General features: G+C 47.2%; 1 long non-coding RNA gene across 1 annotated transcript in view; it reads right to left on the minus strand.

Moving 5' to 3' along the window:
* LOC143269166 (uncharacterized) overlaps positions 1–17099 on the minus strand; it is a 280184-nt gene that overhangs the window by 10641 nt on the left and 252444 nt on the right. The gene's annotated exons all lie outside the window — the stretch shown is intronic.

Here is a 17099-nt window from a genome sequence, read left to right on the forward strand (position 1 = left end):
GTGTTTCCTGGTGAGACTCCCTTGGAGAAAACTAAATTTTCATTATCAATTGGATACAGCTTCTGGGGTAGGGATGGGGGCCATGTATCTACTTCTCCTTTTAGCTCTAGGACCCCAACTGATATAGACTTGTGCAGGCCCTGTGTGTGCCGCCTCAGTCTCTGAGTTCATATGGGCATTGGTCCTGTTGATTTAGAGGGCCTTGTTTCCCTGGTGTCCTCCATCCCCTCTGGCTCTTACACTTTTTCCACCTTCTCTTCTACAGGGTCCCCTGAACCCTGAAGGGAGGGATTTGATAGACATCCCTTTTAGGGATGAGTCTTCCAAGGTCTCTCTCTCAATGCATAATGTGTGGCTGTGGGTCTCTGTATTTGTTCCCATCTGCTGCAGGAGGAAGCACCTCTGATGATGTCTGGGCAGTGCACTGATCTATGAGCATAGTGGAATGTCATTAAGGGTCATTTTATTGCTCTATTCCTTTAGAACAGTAGTATTTGGTTTTACCCTAGGTCCCTGGGCTATCTAGTCTCAAGTTCTTGGTCTCCCAAGCAGTGTTGGGTATGGGATCCTTATTGATGAGTCAAGTCAAGTCAGATATTGGTTGGTTACTCCAAACTTTGTACCACCATTGCACTAGCATTTTTGTTTGTTTGTTTTTGAGACAGGGTTTCTCTGTGTAGCTTTGTGCCTTTCCTGGAACTCACTCTGTAGCCCAGGCTGGCCTGGAACTCACAGAGATCCGCCTGGTTCTGCCTCCCAAGTGCTAGGATTAAAGGCGTGTGCCACCACCGCCCAGCAATTTCATTTTTTTAATGGCTGAGTAATATTCCATTGTGTAGATGTGCCACATTTTCTTTATCCATTCATCTGTCGAGGGGCATCTAGCTTGTTTCCATCTTCAGGTCCTGTGTACCAGTCCTGTTGTGTTTAGAAGGTCTTGTCTCCTGGATGGTCTCCATCCCCTCCGACTCTTAACACAGCAGCATTTCTGGCAGCAACAAACATGGTTGAGCAAGTGCCTTTGTGGTCAGATGAAACGTCCTTTGGGTATAAGCCCAAGAGTGGTCTAGCTGGATCTTGAGGCAGATCCATTCCCATCTTCCTGGAACTGCCACACTGATTTCCACAGTGGCTGTACAAGTTCAAGCTCCCACCAGCAATAGATGAGTGTTCCCCTTACTCCATAGCCTCGGCAGCATGAGCTGTCACTTGTGTTATTGACCTTAGCCATTCTGACAGCTGTAAGATGGAATCTCAGAGTCGTTTTGATTTGCATTTCCCTGGATGACTAAGGATGTTGAAATTTCTTTAAGTGTTTCTCCACTAGTTGAGTTTCGTCTTTTGAGAATTCTCTGTTTTGATTTGTACCTCATTTTTATTGGGTTATTTGTTTTCTTGATATTCAGTTCTTCTTGTTTTGAGTTCTTTATGTGTTTTGGAAATCAGCCCTCCATTGGATGTGCGGATGGTGAAGATCCTTTCCCACTTTGTCCTGCTGGCAGCGTTCTTTGTCTTACAGAAGCTTTTCAGTTTCACGAGGTCCCACTTATTGTTGATCTTAGTGCCTGTACTAACAGTGTTCTGTTCAGGAAATCTTTTCCTGTGCCAATGAGTTCAAGGTGATTCCCCACTTTCTATTCTATCAGGTTCAGTGAATGTGATTTTATGTTGAGGTCTTTGATCCATTAGGAGTTGAATTTTTTTGCAGGGTGATAAGTATGGATCTATGTGGATCCTTCTACATGTAACATCCAGTTTGACTAGCACCATTTGTTAAAGACACTGTCTTTCTTCCAGTGTGTCTTTCTGGCTTCTTCATCAAAAATTACATGTCTGTAGGTATGTGGATTTATGTCTGGGTTTTCAATTTGATTCTGTTTATGAATGTGTCTGTTTTTGTGCCAATACCATGCTGTTTTATTGCTGTAGCTCTGTGCAATTTTGAGGACAGGAATGATGATATCTCCAATACTTGTTTTAGTATTCAAGATTGTTTTAGCTATCCTGGGCTTTCTGTTCTTCTATATGATGCTGAAAATTGTCCTTTCAAGATCTGTGAAGAATTGTGTTGGAATTTTGATGGGGATTGCATTGAATCTGTAGACTGCTTTTGGTAGGATGGTCATTTTTACTATGTGAATCTTATCAGTCCTTGAGCATGGGAAATATTTCCATCTTCCGACATCTTCAGTGACTTAAATTACTATACAAGTCTTTTGCTTGCTTGATTAGAGTTACCCCAAGACATTTTTATATTATTTGTGGCTATTGTGAAAGGTGGTGTTTCCCTGATTTCTTTCATAGTCCATTTGTCATTAGTATATAGGAGGGTATGGTAGTTTGAATGTCATTGGCCCCCATAATCTCATAGGGAGTGGCACTATTAGGAGGTGTGGCTTCATTGGAGTGGGTGTGGCCTCGTTGGAGAAAGTATGTCACTGTGGGGGCAGGCTTTGAGGTTTCCTATGCTCAGGATACCACCCAGTATCTTTTTCTACTCTCTGTTGCCCAAGATGGAGGACTCTCAGCTACAACTCCAGCACCACATCTGCCTGCATGCCGCTATGCCCATCCCAACACCACCCCCGCCATGATAATAATGGACTAGACCTCTGAAACTGTAAGCAAGTCACCCCGGTTAAATGTTTTCCCTATAAGAGTTGCTGTGGTGATGGTGTCTCTCCACGGCAATAAAAATCCAAACTAAGAAAGAGGACTACAGCCAGGGCTTTCTACTGGAGGACCCCAGAAGTGGAAGTTCCTGTGAAGCAAAGTGTGGCAAGAGAGGGATTCAAGGCGATTCTGCTCCACCTGGATTTGGTCTTGTTTTGCTGTCTTTTCTTCACTGGTTGGTGTTGTTTGTCTTCCTAACTAAGCAAAGCCGCGTTGTGTGGCCATCAGAGACACAGCCACACAACTGTGTGCTGCCGTGAGTTAACCTGTGGCCCAGAGCATGCATCTGATTTCAGAAGACCTGTTGAGGCCACCATCCCCTGGTTCACCACAGCCTCCCGCACTCCCCATTGCTCTCTCTGTACACTTGGCAGCACGGCCCTCCTTGTTATTTTGGGTTTGCGATTCTATTATTGAGACGACAGCAGCTTCCTACAGACCTCGATTGCTGGCAGCGGTGTAAGTATAGAAAGAGAGAATAAGAAAATGCAGAAGCTTGCACACCAGGTAGTTCTATTGGTGGACATGCCTGCAACACAAGCCTGTGAGCATGACTTTGCATCCTCATTGACCTACAAAAAAAGCTGGGAGTGAGGCTTGAGAGTATGGCTCAGAGGCTAAGGCAGAACATGGACTGCTCTTGCAGAGGACCCAAGTTTGGTTCCCAGCCCTCATATTGGAAGGCTCACAACTGCCTTTTACTCTAGCTCCTTGGGCGTCCAATACCTCTGGCCTCCTTGAGATCACAAACCCATACACAGAGACAGGGAATTCCTGGCCAGTCAGCATAGGGAAATCAATGAGCTTCAGGTTCAGTCAGAAATAACCTGCCTCAGATAGATAGATAGATAGATAGATAGATAGATAGATAGATAGATAGATAGATAGATAGATAGATAAATCAGTGAGTGAGTGAATGAATGGATGGATGGATGGATGGATGGATGGATGGATGGATGGATGGATGAATGAATGAATGAATGAATGAATGAAGATGGGAGCGGGAGAGATGGCTCAGTGGTTAACAGCACTGCTTGCTCTTCCAGAGGACCCAGGTTTACTTCCCAGCACCTGTGGGGGCCCACAGAGGCTCCCTAGTAAGGCCTTACTCAAGGTCAGAAAGTCTGAGCTTGCTTTGCCCAGCAGGGCTGCATATGGGATGACTTGGCCAAAGGTGTGGTTACCAGGTGTTTTGAAGGGTCTACACTTGTTGATACTTTACACCTCGACCTTGAGAGGAAGATATCTTTTGTTCCTCCCCTTGCTGATGTGTAAAAAGCCCATCATGATTAAACCCAGGGCAACTGGGTATTGACCCAAGACCCTCCCGAAGCTGTCCTGTGTCTCTGTCTTTCTCATCGTCTCTGTCTATATTTCTATCTGATACTTCCTCATTCCTCACTACTCCCCGCAAGAACCCTTCGATGGGTCAGAGCTAGAGACCAGCTAGCTAGTCCTAAAGACATGGGTCAGGTGGGGCGTATTAAATGGAGACCTCTTAAGTAAAGGGTTTATTGAGCTGTTATGGATACTAGGAAAGGGATAAAATTCCTCCCCAAGAGAGCAGGTAGGAAAATGTTCAGGGACCGACAAGCACCCATGTGGAGATTCACAATCATCTGTAACTCCAGTCCCAAGGCATTCATCACCACCTCCGGCCTTCGCAGGCACGGCATATACACGGTGCACGGACATGCATGTGGGCCAAACACCCACATAATAACTAAATTAAATGAAGATGGAGAGGCTGATTGAGAAAAGACACCCAGTGCAATCCTCCTTTCTCCGCACAGATGTGTACACACGAACAAGTACATACAACACCCCCCCCAAACACACACACACACACACACACACACACACACACACACACACACAGAAAAAAAAATCAAAGTTCAACAGCCTTAGGTCATCTCTGTTCATGAATCCCTCATAGCCAATGCCACTGCTCAGATCTTTCCCTTCTCTGACCTGCCTTTCCCAGGGTGCTTTATAATGAGGTGAAATGTACAGTCTTAACATTCTCCCTGGCTCCAGGACAGTGTGAACCATCCAAGACACAGGCCCTCCTGACCGGGCCCTATTGGCAGCAGAGACATCAGATCAAAGACAACCCGGGAACAGTGTGTCATGGCTGTGTCACTTTGACTGGAGAAACTTGAGTCTTTTCACTTAAGTTAGCTGGGCCACAGCTGGTGTTCGTGGTGCCCAGCAGGCTGGTTGACTCTTGCCACGGACCAGGGCAGCCAGGAGCCATCGTGCTATTTACACCCATCACTCCGAGGGCAGCTCTAGAGCACCTGGCACTGAGACAACTCCAAAGAGAGAGGACATAAAATGCTGGGGGACTTCTGAAGCCGGCCCGACCTTTCCAAGAAAATGCACAGGTAGATACACAAAGGAAGAACAAGCAGCCAAGCGAAAGGCTGGTGAAATGTTAGGTCAGGGGAGAGACGCTTAGAAAGAAAAGCTCCAACCCACTCACGGCTTAGCAAATCGTTTCTGAAAGAGGCAGGGGACCAGAGCTTGGTGAGAGGCTGAATGCCACCAAGTACCAAATGCAAGAGGTGGGCCGATGCCTGTGTTTGAGCTCTCTTGATGCGCGCTGGCTTAGTGTGGGGCCAACAGGAAGTCCAGTCGCCATCCTCAGGTTTATTCCAAGGGATACTCGGGAAAGCTGGTGGTATTCCAGATCAAAACACAGAAACCCCCACATCTGATGGGTAAATTTCTCTTCAGTCTTCTCATCAGGGTCCTGAGACTTGGTCTCCAGCCTCCAGGCAATTCTCTGTAGTGGTCCACCTTCCATTACCCAAAGGGAAAGCGTTCTTTGCCACCTAGCCACTCAATCTTTGCACGTCCCACTCTGCTGCATCCCAGTGAAATATGCAGTACAATTCAGATGCAAACAAACCCTGAGGATCCAGGGCTCGCCAATGTCACTGGGGACATCTAGAATGCAAGCCCTGAGTGCGCACAATCCCATCCCTTGTGTCTCCTGGAATCTAAACCAGCTACAAGGGCAGGCATGAGCGACGCCACCACCCTGCACGTGACACCAACGGGCCGCTGAGGGGGTCTAGTCTGGAGAAAGCATGAGGCAAGGATGAAAGTGACGTCAGAGATCAGGACAACATGACAGTCCTAAAGACATGGGTCAGGTGGAGTATTAAATGGAGACCTCTTAAGTAAAGGGTTTATTGAGCTGTTACGGATACTAGGAAAGGGACAAAATTCTTCCGCAAGAGAGCAGGTAGGAAAATGTTCACTGGACCGAAGGGCCCATGTGTTCTATAATAAAGTGATTAAAGTGTTTTGTTTTTTTTTTCCTTTCAGACTTTTTTTTTTTAAGTTATGTGTTTGTGTAGGTGCACGTGGGTGTAGTGCCCACTCAGGCCAGAAGAGGGTGTCGGATCCCCAGGAGCTATTTAAGAGTTACAGGGGGCTGCAAATCATCTGATGTGGTTGCTGGGAACGTAACTCATTTCTTCTGGAAGAACAGCATGTGCTCTAAACAGCTGAGCCTTTCCTCCAGCCCCTACGACAAGGTTGAGGGGATAAGAAGCACCCATCATTACATCAAACCTATCCTGGCTCAGGGAAGGAGGCCCTAGATTCCAAGAAGACAATGGGGAGATGGTTTTGCTATCTTATCAGTTGGTTCTAGAAGCAGGATGTTAAATTTTTATTTTATTTTATTTTATTTTGTTTTTGTTTTTGTTTTTTGAGACAGGGATTCTCTGTGTAGTTTTGGGACCTAGGGTAAAATCAAATACTACTGTTCTAAAGGAATAGAGCAATAAAATGACTCTTAATGACATTCCGCTATACTCATAGATCAGTGCACTGCCCAGCCATCATCAGAGAAGCTTCCTCCTGCAGCAGATGGGAACAAATACAGAGACCCACAGCCAGACATTATGCATTGAGAGAGAGACCTTGGAAGACTCATCCCTAAAAGGGATGTCTATCAAATCCCTCCCCTCGGGGCTCAGGAAACCTTCAGGAAGAAGAGATAGAGTCTAAGAGCCAGAGGGGATGGAGGACACCAGGGAAAGAAGGCCTTCAAATGAGCAGGATCAGTGCACATTTGAACTCACAGAGACTGAGGCGGCATGCACAGGGCCCGCACAGATCTGCACCAGAGGGAGTCCCAGAGCTGAAAGGAGTGGACACGTGCCTCCATCCCTACCCCAGAAGCTATCTCCAGGTGATAACCATTTGCAAATGAAAATTTAGTTTTCTCCAAGGGAGTCTCACCAGAAAACACTACTCTCAAGGGTAGGCTGCGTGCCCTGCAGTAGATGGTCAACAGAAAATGAATTCAAGGGTACCGCTGGAGGTTCCTTGTCTCATAGTGCCATGTCGGGGCATTTTCTTTTTTTAATCTTATCTTATTTTGTATTTTATTTATTTATACATATTTTTTATATTTTCTCCCTTTTACCCTACAGGTCCTTTGGGTCTGGCTTCCAGTTTAGTGTTTTTGTGGGATTCCTGAGTGTGCTAACGGCTGTGTCTCCGTGTCTCTATCTGTTTCCTGTGCCTTTTCTTGGGCTCTTTTCCTTCTATGTGTGTGTGTTTGTCCTGTTCCGGTGTGTTCTTTTTTTGGTTTATCTTATTGTGTTATTAACCCTTAAAAGCCTGTGTGTCTTCTAATGAGACAGAAAGGGAGTGGGTCTGGATAGGAAGGGAAGGTGGAGAGGAAGTTAGAGGTGTAGACAGAGGGGAAACTGTGATCAGGATATATTATGTGAGGAAAAAAATATATTTTTTCATTAAGGGAGAAATATCCATCCCTCTCTCACCTTAATATGTCCAGGATTGGTAGTGGGGTCTACCAATGAATTCTGTCTTAAGGATCAAGATAAATAAATAAGAACACATCCTGGGGATCAGTGGCACGGCCCTTCTCGGGCGAAGGTCTGCCCTCCTTGCTGGAGACAGATCTGGTTTGAATGGCATGTGGCCTCCTGAAACGGCCAGGTCAGCTTCTGCTTCCTCCAGTTCAAGCTCTGAAAGTGGTTTCTTTCTCAACACCTGGCTGGAGGGTTCCAGATCAGCAAGCAAGGAGATGGCATTTCTGCTTTCTCCCATCTACCTACCTATGAATCGTAATGGCCCGTGCTGGGGTGGACTCCCTGGGCCAGGAGTGCCCCCTGGTGGTCATATGACTAACTTTTTTTCCTCCTCGAGGTCTGAAGCCAGGCCATTCCCAGCTCGGTAGTGATTATTTTGATTGATAATATCAACATTTATCATGATACAAATGTATAATCAAAATCTTACTCAGATTGTGCCCTTTAAGACTCATACGAATTCTATGAAGTCTGCTCTCCTGCATTTCACATTTTACAGTGTTATGCCCAGATCGCGGGGACCCCCAAAAGACCACCACGGAGACCGAATCCCGCATGTAAAAGCAAGGAGCCTTTATTATCTTCAAACTCAAGGCAGCAGTGAGAGCAAAGAGCCCAGAGCCCAGGCAGAGGGGGGAGGGGGTTTAATCATAGCAGAGGTCTAGGTGAGGGGATTTCCAGGGCTCAGGACCCTGATTGGCTGACATTTGTCTAGAGGTATAGGGAATGTTTGGAACGTCAGGTATTTCCTCTTAGATGCAGGCCCCGCTGGGTGGAGTCAGCCAGAAGCTGTGTCTGGGCCTCTAAGCCTGTCATGGCAGCTGTGTGGTCACGCTGTTTTGGGGCTCCTTTACAACAGATTGCTCTCCTCTGGGACATTCAGTCCCCTCTTAAATATTTAAAATATTTTGAAAATATTTTATTTTATGCATATGAGTATTTTGCCTGTATACATGTATGTGTACCACATGCATGCCTGGTGCCTGCATAAGAGGATGCTGGTTTCCCTGGGACAGAAGTTATATAGACAGTTGTGAGCTGCCGTGTGGATCCTGATCCTCTGGAAAAGCAGCCAGTGCCCCTAACCACTGAGCCATTTCTCCAGCCCAAGAAAGATACTTTCCACCAAACACTTCCATTTTTGGTGTATGATTCTTTTCTGATTTCCACAGGTTTGCATTTCCAGCAGCAGGTGTTTGCCGGGGCATCCAGGGCAATCTGACCTGGAGTTTGTGCCAGTATTTCATTGGCATCCCAGACTGCGCCAGGGCACTGCCCAGAGAGAGCCAGTGTTACTAAGGAGACTGCGTGGTACAGGTCACATGGGACAGGTCACGGGCCATCTGAAGACGCTGCTCTCTGAGCAGGTGCTCCAGAAGGGGCAACTGGGGACAGGGAGATGGCTCACTTCCAGCCGTGGTTATTTAACTGTCTGGTCTCAGGCTCACAGCTTGGTGAGCCCTGAGCTGGAGAAGTTTAGGCTACGGGGCAGGATATGCCAGCAATACCCTATAACAGGTAGGGACTGAGGGATGCTGGAGAACCTGGCAGCCAGGTCCTCTTTGATATGTTAAATAGGTATCTCAGCCTTTTGACCTGGGCTTGTGTAGCACGAATCTTAAAAGGTCTTATTAAGCCGGGTGGTGGTGGCTCACGCCTTTAATCCCAGCACTCGGGAGGCAGAGCCAGGCGGATCTCTGTGAGTTCGAGGCCAGCCTGGGCTACCAAGTGAGCTCCAGGAAAGGCGCAAAGCTACACAGAGAAACCCTGTCTCGAAAAACCAAAAAAAAAAAAAAAAAAAAAAAGGTCTTATTAATAAAAACAAACCCGGAGCCAGGTATTGGGGTGAACGCCGAAAGATCAGAGAAGCAGAACAAGCCACAGCAACCTCACCTTGCCAGCTTCTCAGCCAATCCTGTTTTCTCAGGCTGGAAGCCTCAGTGTCCTCATACAAATGGATCTCAGCTGAACTGTTGCTAGAAACCTAAAAGCTTAGCAAGGCTCTAGTTCTTGGTCCTCACTTCTTATATACCTTTCTGTTTCCTGCCATCACTTCCTGGGATTAAAGGCGTGTGTCACCATGCCTGGCTGTTTCCAGTGTAGCTTTGAACTCACAGAGATCCAGATGGATCTCTGCCTCCAGAATGTTAGGATTAAAGGTGTGTGTGCCACTATTAGCTGGCCTCTATATCTAGTGGCTGTTCTGTTCTCTGACCCCAGATAAGTTTATTAGGGTGCACAATATATTGGGGAACACAATACCACCACGGGTTTGAGACCTAACAGCTAGCTTGGGGGTCCCTCCTGCACCTGCCTGCCTGCTCCCCGCTTCCCGGAACTGTTTCTCAAGAACACAGCAAGGACTCTACTACAGCCAACACCGAATATTGACCACATGGAGGGTAGCCATGATGCTGAAACTCGGTCCCAGAGCCTCCTGCACAAGGTGTGAACCCCCCCTCCATCTGCATCTGAAAACAGAGAATGGTGTTAGCATCTAATGAGCAGCCTGGGCGTGTTCAAATGATGCGCTCTAAAAAGCCCTCGGCGTGGTGAGTGGCCTGAAGCCAGCTATTATTATTAAAAATAACCGTGGAATCTTTGCCCAAAGTAAACATCATTTTTTGCCAAGAATCTCAAGTGTTTCCTAAAACAGAAGTCCAACCAGTGTCGTACCAATGTTTATTGGGTGCACGTAAGCTGGACCTGTTTGAAGTGGACGTGACTTACATTATTCCTCGGGTCAACCCAGTGATAGTAAGGGCCGCTGCTTCTGTATTTCACAAACCAGGGAATCTAAGACACGTTAACGACGCCCCTCAGATCATCAGAAGCAGGGCTGATAGGGCAGCTGCAGGGCAGAGTGCTTGACTCGGATGCCCAGAGGCCTTGAGGTCAATCGCAAGTATTAAAAAATAAAACAAAACAAAAAACCACCACCAACAACGAAAACCCTTGCAAATGGCAAAAATAAGATCAAAATCTAACACGTGACAACATCGAATGCTGGGCAATGTCTGAAGGCCTTTTTCAGGGCTGGAGGGAATGGGAATGGGACAGCCAGTCTGCACAGGGGCCAAGTGATCACTCCAGTTTTAGTGTGTGTGCTGGGGGAGCCAACACAGCACAACCACTTCGGAAGAGAGTTTGGGAGATGGGTAGGTTCTTCGCAAGCCAACTGTACTCCTGCTGTATAATCCATCAGTCCATGCTCTTCAGCATTTACTCAGATAAATCAAACACTGATGTACACACACACACACACACACACACACACACACACACACACACACACACTCAAAAAAAAGACAACAAACCTGCAGATGAGTGTTAATATTGTAACAGCTTTATCTGTGAATGCCAAACTTTGGAAGTAGCTAGGACGCTGCTCAGTAGGTGAGTGGATAAATAGCTGCCGGTGCATCCAAACAGTACTCATTCAGTGTGAAAAAGAAATGAGCTAGGAAGCTGTGAGAAGAGATTCAGGGGGCAGACATCACATTGCTGAGTGGAAAAGGGCCAGTCTGAAGAGTGACATCCTGTAAGATTCCAACTGTAGGATATCCTAAAAAGGGTAAACCCACAGTGAAAACCAGTTGCTGGGTGGGAGTAATTGTTGTGGTTGGGGGAGGATTGTTTAGGGTAATTGACTCGACAGTACCCGTGTACGTCACCACATCAGTGGGTGACATGCAGTGGTGTACTTTTCAAAAGCCATAGAACGCACCACACCACGGGTGAACCCTAACGTAAGCTGTAGATTTGGGGTGATGGTGTATGCCAGGGGAGGTTTATCCGCTACAGTCACACGCCGCTCAGGCGGGGGATGTTAACAGTGATTGAGTTTGAAGTGTGAGGGACAGGAAGCGTGTAGGAAATCTCTGCAATTTCCGCTCAATTTTGCCACCAGGCACCTAAAAACTGCTCCTAAAAACGTAATTTTATGAGCTGTGCATGTAGCTGATAGAGCACTTGCCTGGAACGTGCAAGACCCTGAGTTCAATCCCCAACACCGCAAAAATAGGTGAGTTTTCAAAGGTAAAACAAAACAAAAACCAGACCTCAAACCTAGGAAGTAGGATCCAGAGAGCATCCCTTGGACCAGTATGCAACTACTGTAACTAGAAGAGTAGAAAATCCAACTTCTGGTAGAACTTAGAAGAAAAATGTGTGTGTGTTTTGTGTGTGTGTGTGTGTGTGTGTGTGTGTGTGTGTGTGTGTGTGTGTGTGTGTGTGTGAGAGAGAGAGAGACAGAGACAGAGACAGAGACAGAGACAGAGAGACAGAGACAGAGTGCACACACTGAACAGGGAGACTGTTAAACTACGGACACACAGCCCCTTGCCACCCCAGGCTGCTGGAACCACTCCTGCCTGGAATGTGGCAATTGATGACAAACGCCTGAAGTGTGGTATGAGGCCAGCACCCCCAGGGCCTTCTGTTCAGAAAAGCAGCTGTGAGTCATCTGGACACTGGAAACGGAAAGCGTTTATCCGCAGGCTCATCACAAAGCCCCGGGAAGGCTCTCGGCCACCACTCTGGCTGCCCTATTTTTAGGCAGAGGTGATCTTTCCAAGCCTATGCTTCTGACCAAGGAGCAGGTTGGTTCTGTCCTAAGTTTTCTGGACTACTCTCCAAAAAGCCAAAACAAACAAACAAACAAACAAACAAACAAACAAACAAAAAGGCCAGCTAGGGGAATTTTGTGGAACGTGGCTTTATGCCCCAGGAAGAGAAGTGTAGGACATTGGAAGGCACTTAATGTCCAAGCAGTAGCAACTTGCTAACTTCTCAAAGAATACCATTCCAAGTCAACAAAAAAGAAATTTTGCTATAATAGAAGCAAACATCTATATGGGAAACAACGTTCGTTCTCTGTGGCTGTGACAATCGACCCAAGAAAAATCAGTTTAAAGGCGCAAGATCTATTTAAGCATATGGCTTCAGAGGTTTCAGCCCATGACAAGTATCTTTTGGGCCTTTAATGAAGAAAAACATCCTAACAGCATCCATGGTGAATAAAGCAAGGCCAACCAGAAAGGAAGTGATTAGAGACTGGAGATGGTCTTCTCCAGAGCATGGACCCAATTACCTAACTTTCCCAGTAGATCTCAGTCTCCTAAAGAGATAGCGCCACATGGCTGGTGACCAACCTCTTACAGATAAGCCTTTGGAGGCCACGTCAAAGCCAAACTGTACCAGAGACTAAAAAGACAACGTGCATTTTTATATCCCAATGGGGAGAGGCCATAGGGAAGAGGTAATGAAACAAGAAGGTATAGCTTTAGGTCTCTCTGAAACCAATCTAGAAACCAGGTGGGGGCTAAGAGTAGGTGACACCACTCCAGAGCTGGCCCAGACCCAGCCGTCTGAGCATCCGAGGACTTCCTGGAATAATCCCTTCCCCACATCTGATGATAGCATTAATAATAAAAGAAAAATAACACAAAAGAGCCTCCGTGTGTGACATACTTTGAACCCATTATCTTCATGACCTCAGCCAAGCCCAATCTGGCAGATAAGTAAACTGAGGTTAAGAGATGTTACCCAGGGTGGTGGTGGTGCACACCTTTGATACCAGCCCTCAGGAGGCGGAGCCAGGCAGATCTCCGTGAGTTCAAGGCCAGCCCGGTTTAGAGAGCGAGATGTTAGCCAGTCCCAGGCAATAGCAGAGTTGAGAGCAAAATTTTCTACTCAGGTTTGCGTGAGCACAGAACCCACGTCCGTCCCTTTCTGTTTGCGTGTTGGTCCCTCTAAATGTCTTAAGGGGGCTCTGCAAGGCCAAAGTGGGTTGGGACTGTGTTCGTCTTAACTTTGTGGTCTAGAATTTGAATTACAATTCAAACGACAATTCATTTCTCAAGCTTGCTCTTCAACCCATCTCCCACACTCAGTCTAAGCTTAGTCAGGATTATTCCTGCTCTGGTGGAACGCCATGACCAAAGCAAGCTGGGGAGGAAAGGGTTCCTTTGGATGATACTTCCACATCACTGTTCACCACTGAAGGAAGTCAGGACAGGAACTCAGGCAGGGCAGGAACCCAGAGGCAGGAGGCCATGGAGGAGTGTTGCTTACTGGCTTGCTCCGCCTACTTTCTTATAGAACCCAGGACCACCAGCTAATGGGTGGCCCCACCCACAATGGACTGGGCCCTTGTTGATCACCAATTAAGAACATGTTCTCCAGGCTTGCCTGTAGCTCCATCTATGGGGCGTTTTCTCAGCTGGGGCTCCTTCCTTTCCAATGACTCCAGCTCAGGTTAAGTCTATATAAAACTATCCAGCACAGCCTACGTTTCCAGGTAAAATTTACTGGGCATTTGTTAACTCTAACGTCTCCCAGTGGGAAGTTCACGCTTCCAAGCTTCATGGGGCTGTGAGAGACACGCGATCCAACCCTCTTCTTTCCAGAGAAGGAGAAAGAGATCGCAGGAAGATAAACTAGGAAATACTGCAATTTCAAGAGTTCAAACAGACCTTCAGAGTCCGAGTCCTGGACCCTTCCAATTATACTACCCCCCAGGAAGAGGGCAGTTCAAATGGACCGTGTCTAGCCAGGACTAGAACCAACAGACGCCTCAAGTGGGACAATACTGAACTGATGCCAAGTCTCCCCTCCCCAGTGGGCGAATGAAAAGGCCCCCCCCAAAGAGGAAAACAGCTAGCTCACCCTGAGGCTCTGAAGGGTCCGCGTTTGTTTGCCGCACTTGCGAGCCAGATGCACCCAGATGCTTTAGTAGTCTCATCTCATCTGCTCAGCAACGGTCACACAACTGCTCCCTCGTCATCCGGCTACATAACACACTTGCGAAGCAAGGGCACCCAGGAAATCTCCAGCTGGTAAGATTCTATGAGCTCCTCCAGGGCCCCTGCTTCCCAAAAATTATGTCGCTGGTAGAGTGCTCACTAAGATGTGCAAGACCCTGAGTTCGGTCTCCCGTGCAAAATGTAATAGTGCCTTCTAGATATAAATTGTATTAAATAAATCCTAGGGAGGAAAAAAAACGGAAAAGGCATCCGTGGTAGATGACTTGCCTAGCATGTATGAGACCTGAGGGTTCGGTTCCTGAAGAGGAGGGAGAAAAAGCAGACAGACAGACGGACAGATGTGTGAGCTCACGGGGCTGGTCTCAATTCACTCAGTTTCACTTCACTCCAGTATCAACTCAGCAGGGTACCCAGTGGTGGTGCATGCCTTTAATCCCAGCACTGGGGAGGTAGAGGCAGGAGGATCTCTCTGAGTTCGAGGCCAGCCTGGTCTACTGAATGAGTACTAGAGCAGCCAGAGAAACCCTGTCTCAGAAAACGGGGGTAGGGGTGAGGAGACGGGGGTGGGGATCATGGAATCAAGCTAAGCAAATGCCACTCCAGCAGGAGCTCTGTTTTGATGGATGGCTTTCATTTCGGTCTCTACTGGTGATGTTTAGACGGACGGATGGACGGACGGACGGATGGATGTTTTTTTCCCTTATGAGCTGCACTTCTAACTGCTAATGCAGTTACGGTGCTGAACGCGGCTGGATTCTTTTGGAGTCTTCACATCATAAAACTCCCCACTCAAGACCTCTTCACACTGCATGGCTGTTTAGAAAACCATTCCTGCCCCAGCTCTGGGGGAACAGCACACATCCCATCTTAATTAAGTCTGCTTCAGTAAACTGTTAATCCCTCGGATACGGGAAGGAAAATCACCGTGTATGATCAGTCACAGGGAGAGAAGGGGAACCCCAGGCTAGCCCTGGAGGCGCTTGTGGATCTCCCTGGCTGTCAACACAACTCATATTTCAGGAATCCCTCTCACTTTGCGAATCGAATCATGGGGCTGGAAAGTTATCTACTCCCTGTGACTGAATCTGAAAACTCCAGCCGCTCCTTTCAGCAGGGGGCGGCGGGGGGGGGGGGGGGTGGGGGGGGGGTGGGGGGAGGACAAGGACCAGTGAATCCTTTCTCAGGGCCCCGGATTCAGCTGCTAGTGATGATGAAGCTAAAACAAAGGCCGTTCTGCAAAAGAGACAGCCAAGGGTCAGGGCAGCAGCCAGTACCACCGGCGAGCGACACACGTCAGCAATCAGACTACTTGCAAAGCATGGGATGTAGGCTGAGCTACCCACCTTCCCTCGGGGGCTGGGGTTAAAAGTGCTGAACAGAAGTCCCGTGTGTGTATTGGAACACAGATTACAGGGAACGCTCTCCACTTTCCCTGGCCTGGTAGATTCCCTGCCAGGGTGAAATGGTATCCTCTGTGAGATGGGGGGGGGGGGATCCACTGTTTGCTCCCAGGCTCCCTGTATCAGAGCATAGCAAGTGCTCAGTCGGTATGTGACGTCCTTACGAAGCCACGTGTTCCTCTTTATGAGAAGCGGAGTGAAACACTTACCTGTGTGTGAGAATTTTATATGCTGTACCCAAGCACCCGGCACTGCGTAACACTTAGTAGATGCTCAGTGAATATCAGCCAGCAGCCGTATTTCTACTGTTACCATTCCTAGGGACCACGGGGGAAGCTGCCTCATGACCATTTGTGGTCACCCCTGGCTAGGCTAAATATAGAGGCAAAGTGCAGAGCTTGTCCAGAGATGACGTATTATAACCACGCAAATTCGCAAGGCAGGGAGAGGCCTCAAGATAAGGGCCCTTGACATTCAAAGTCTAGCGAGGCCCAAATCACCAGCTTCGGTCACGATCCTGGGAGCAGGAAATGAGTGGTGACAGGGAATCCCTGGCATGCATGCTCCTGGCCCCGCTGCTGGGTTCCAGTGCAGGTGTTAAAGGAGGGTCAGGGGTCAGGGGTGACCAAGGCCATCCCACCAGCCCGGCTGCTCTTTCTAAAGCTGGTGAGCTGGGTTCTTCCTTTTCTGGATTCGTTTTACATATTATTATTTATTATTATTATTATTATTATTATTATTATTATTATTATTATTATTTTAGATAGGCTCTCCCTCTATAGACCAAGCTGACTGGAAACTCGTTATGTTGTCTGGGTTGGCCTTAAGTTTGTGGCAATTCTTCTTCTTCAGCCTCCCCAGTGCTAGGGTTACAGGTGTGAAGCATCACGCCCAACCAAGTTTTAATTTTAATATATGCCCTTTAAAAAAAAACCCAAACAGCACAAAAGGGAGGGTGTAAATGGAAAAGTTAACATCCCTCTGTCATCCTAAATCTCCGGGAAGATTTCTTATAAATAATCACTGTTACTTAAGAGAAATATTTACTCACATACAAGGATGGATGCTTATTTTTTTCATAGCTGGAAATCACAAAAATTGTTCTGAACCTTGCTTGTTTTCTTCCCAACTTCTCCAAACTATCTTTTCAAATTAACTTATATAGATTTATTTATTTTTAATAGTTAACCTATAATATACAAGGTAATATAACGGGTGAGATCTCCATGGCGCGGTTAATGTGCTTTTCACTTTCCCAGATTCAATGGGTTGTTGAGTGAGGGCCCAGGGTGATGAGCGGGGGGACCATTCTCTTCCCAGAATTTATCCAGGAATCGAGGATGACCCAAAGTGCTCCCAGCTTTAGCCTGTGATTTCCATACTCGCTGGCTTCTGAAGTC

This window comes from Peromyscus maniculatus, chromosome 18, assembly GCF_049852395.1.
Source record: "Peromyscus maniculatus bairdii isolate BWxNUB_F1_BW_parent chromosome 18, HU_Pman_BW_mat_3.1, whole genome shotgun sequence".
NCBI lineage: Eukaryota > Metazoa > Chordata > Mammalia > Rodentia > Cricetidae > Peromyscus > Peromyscus maniculatus.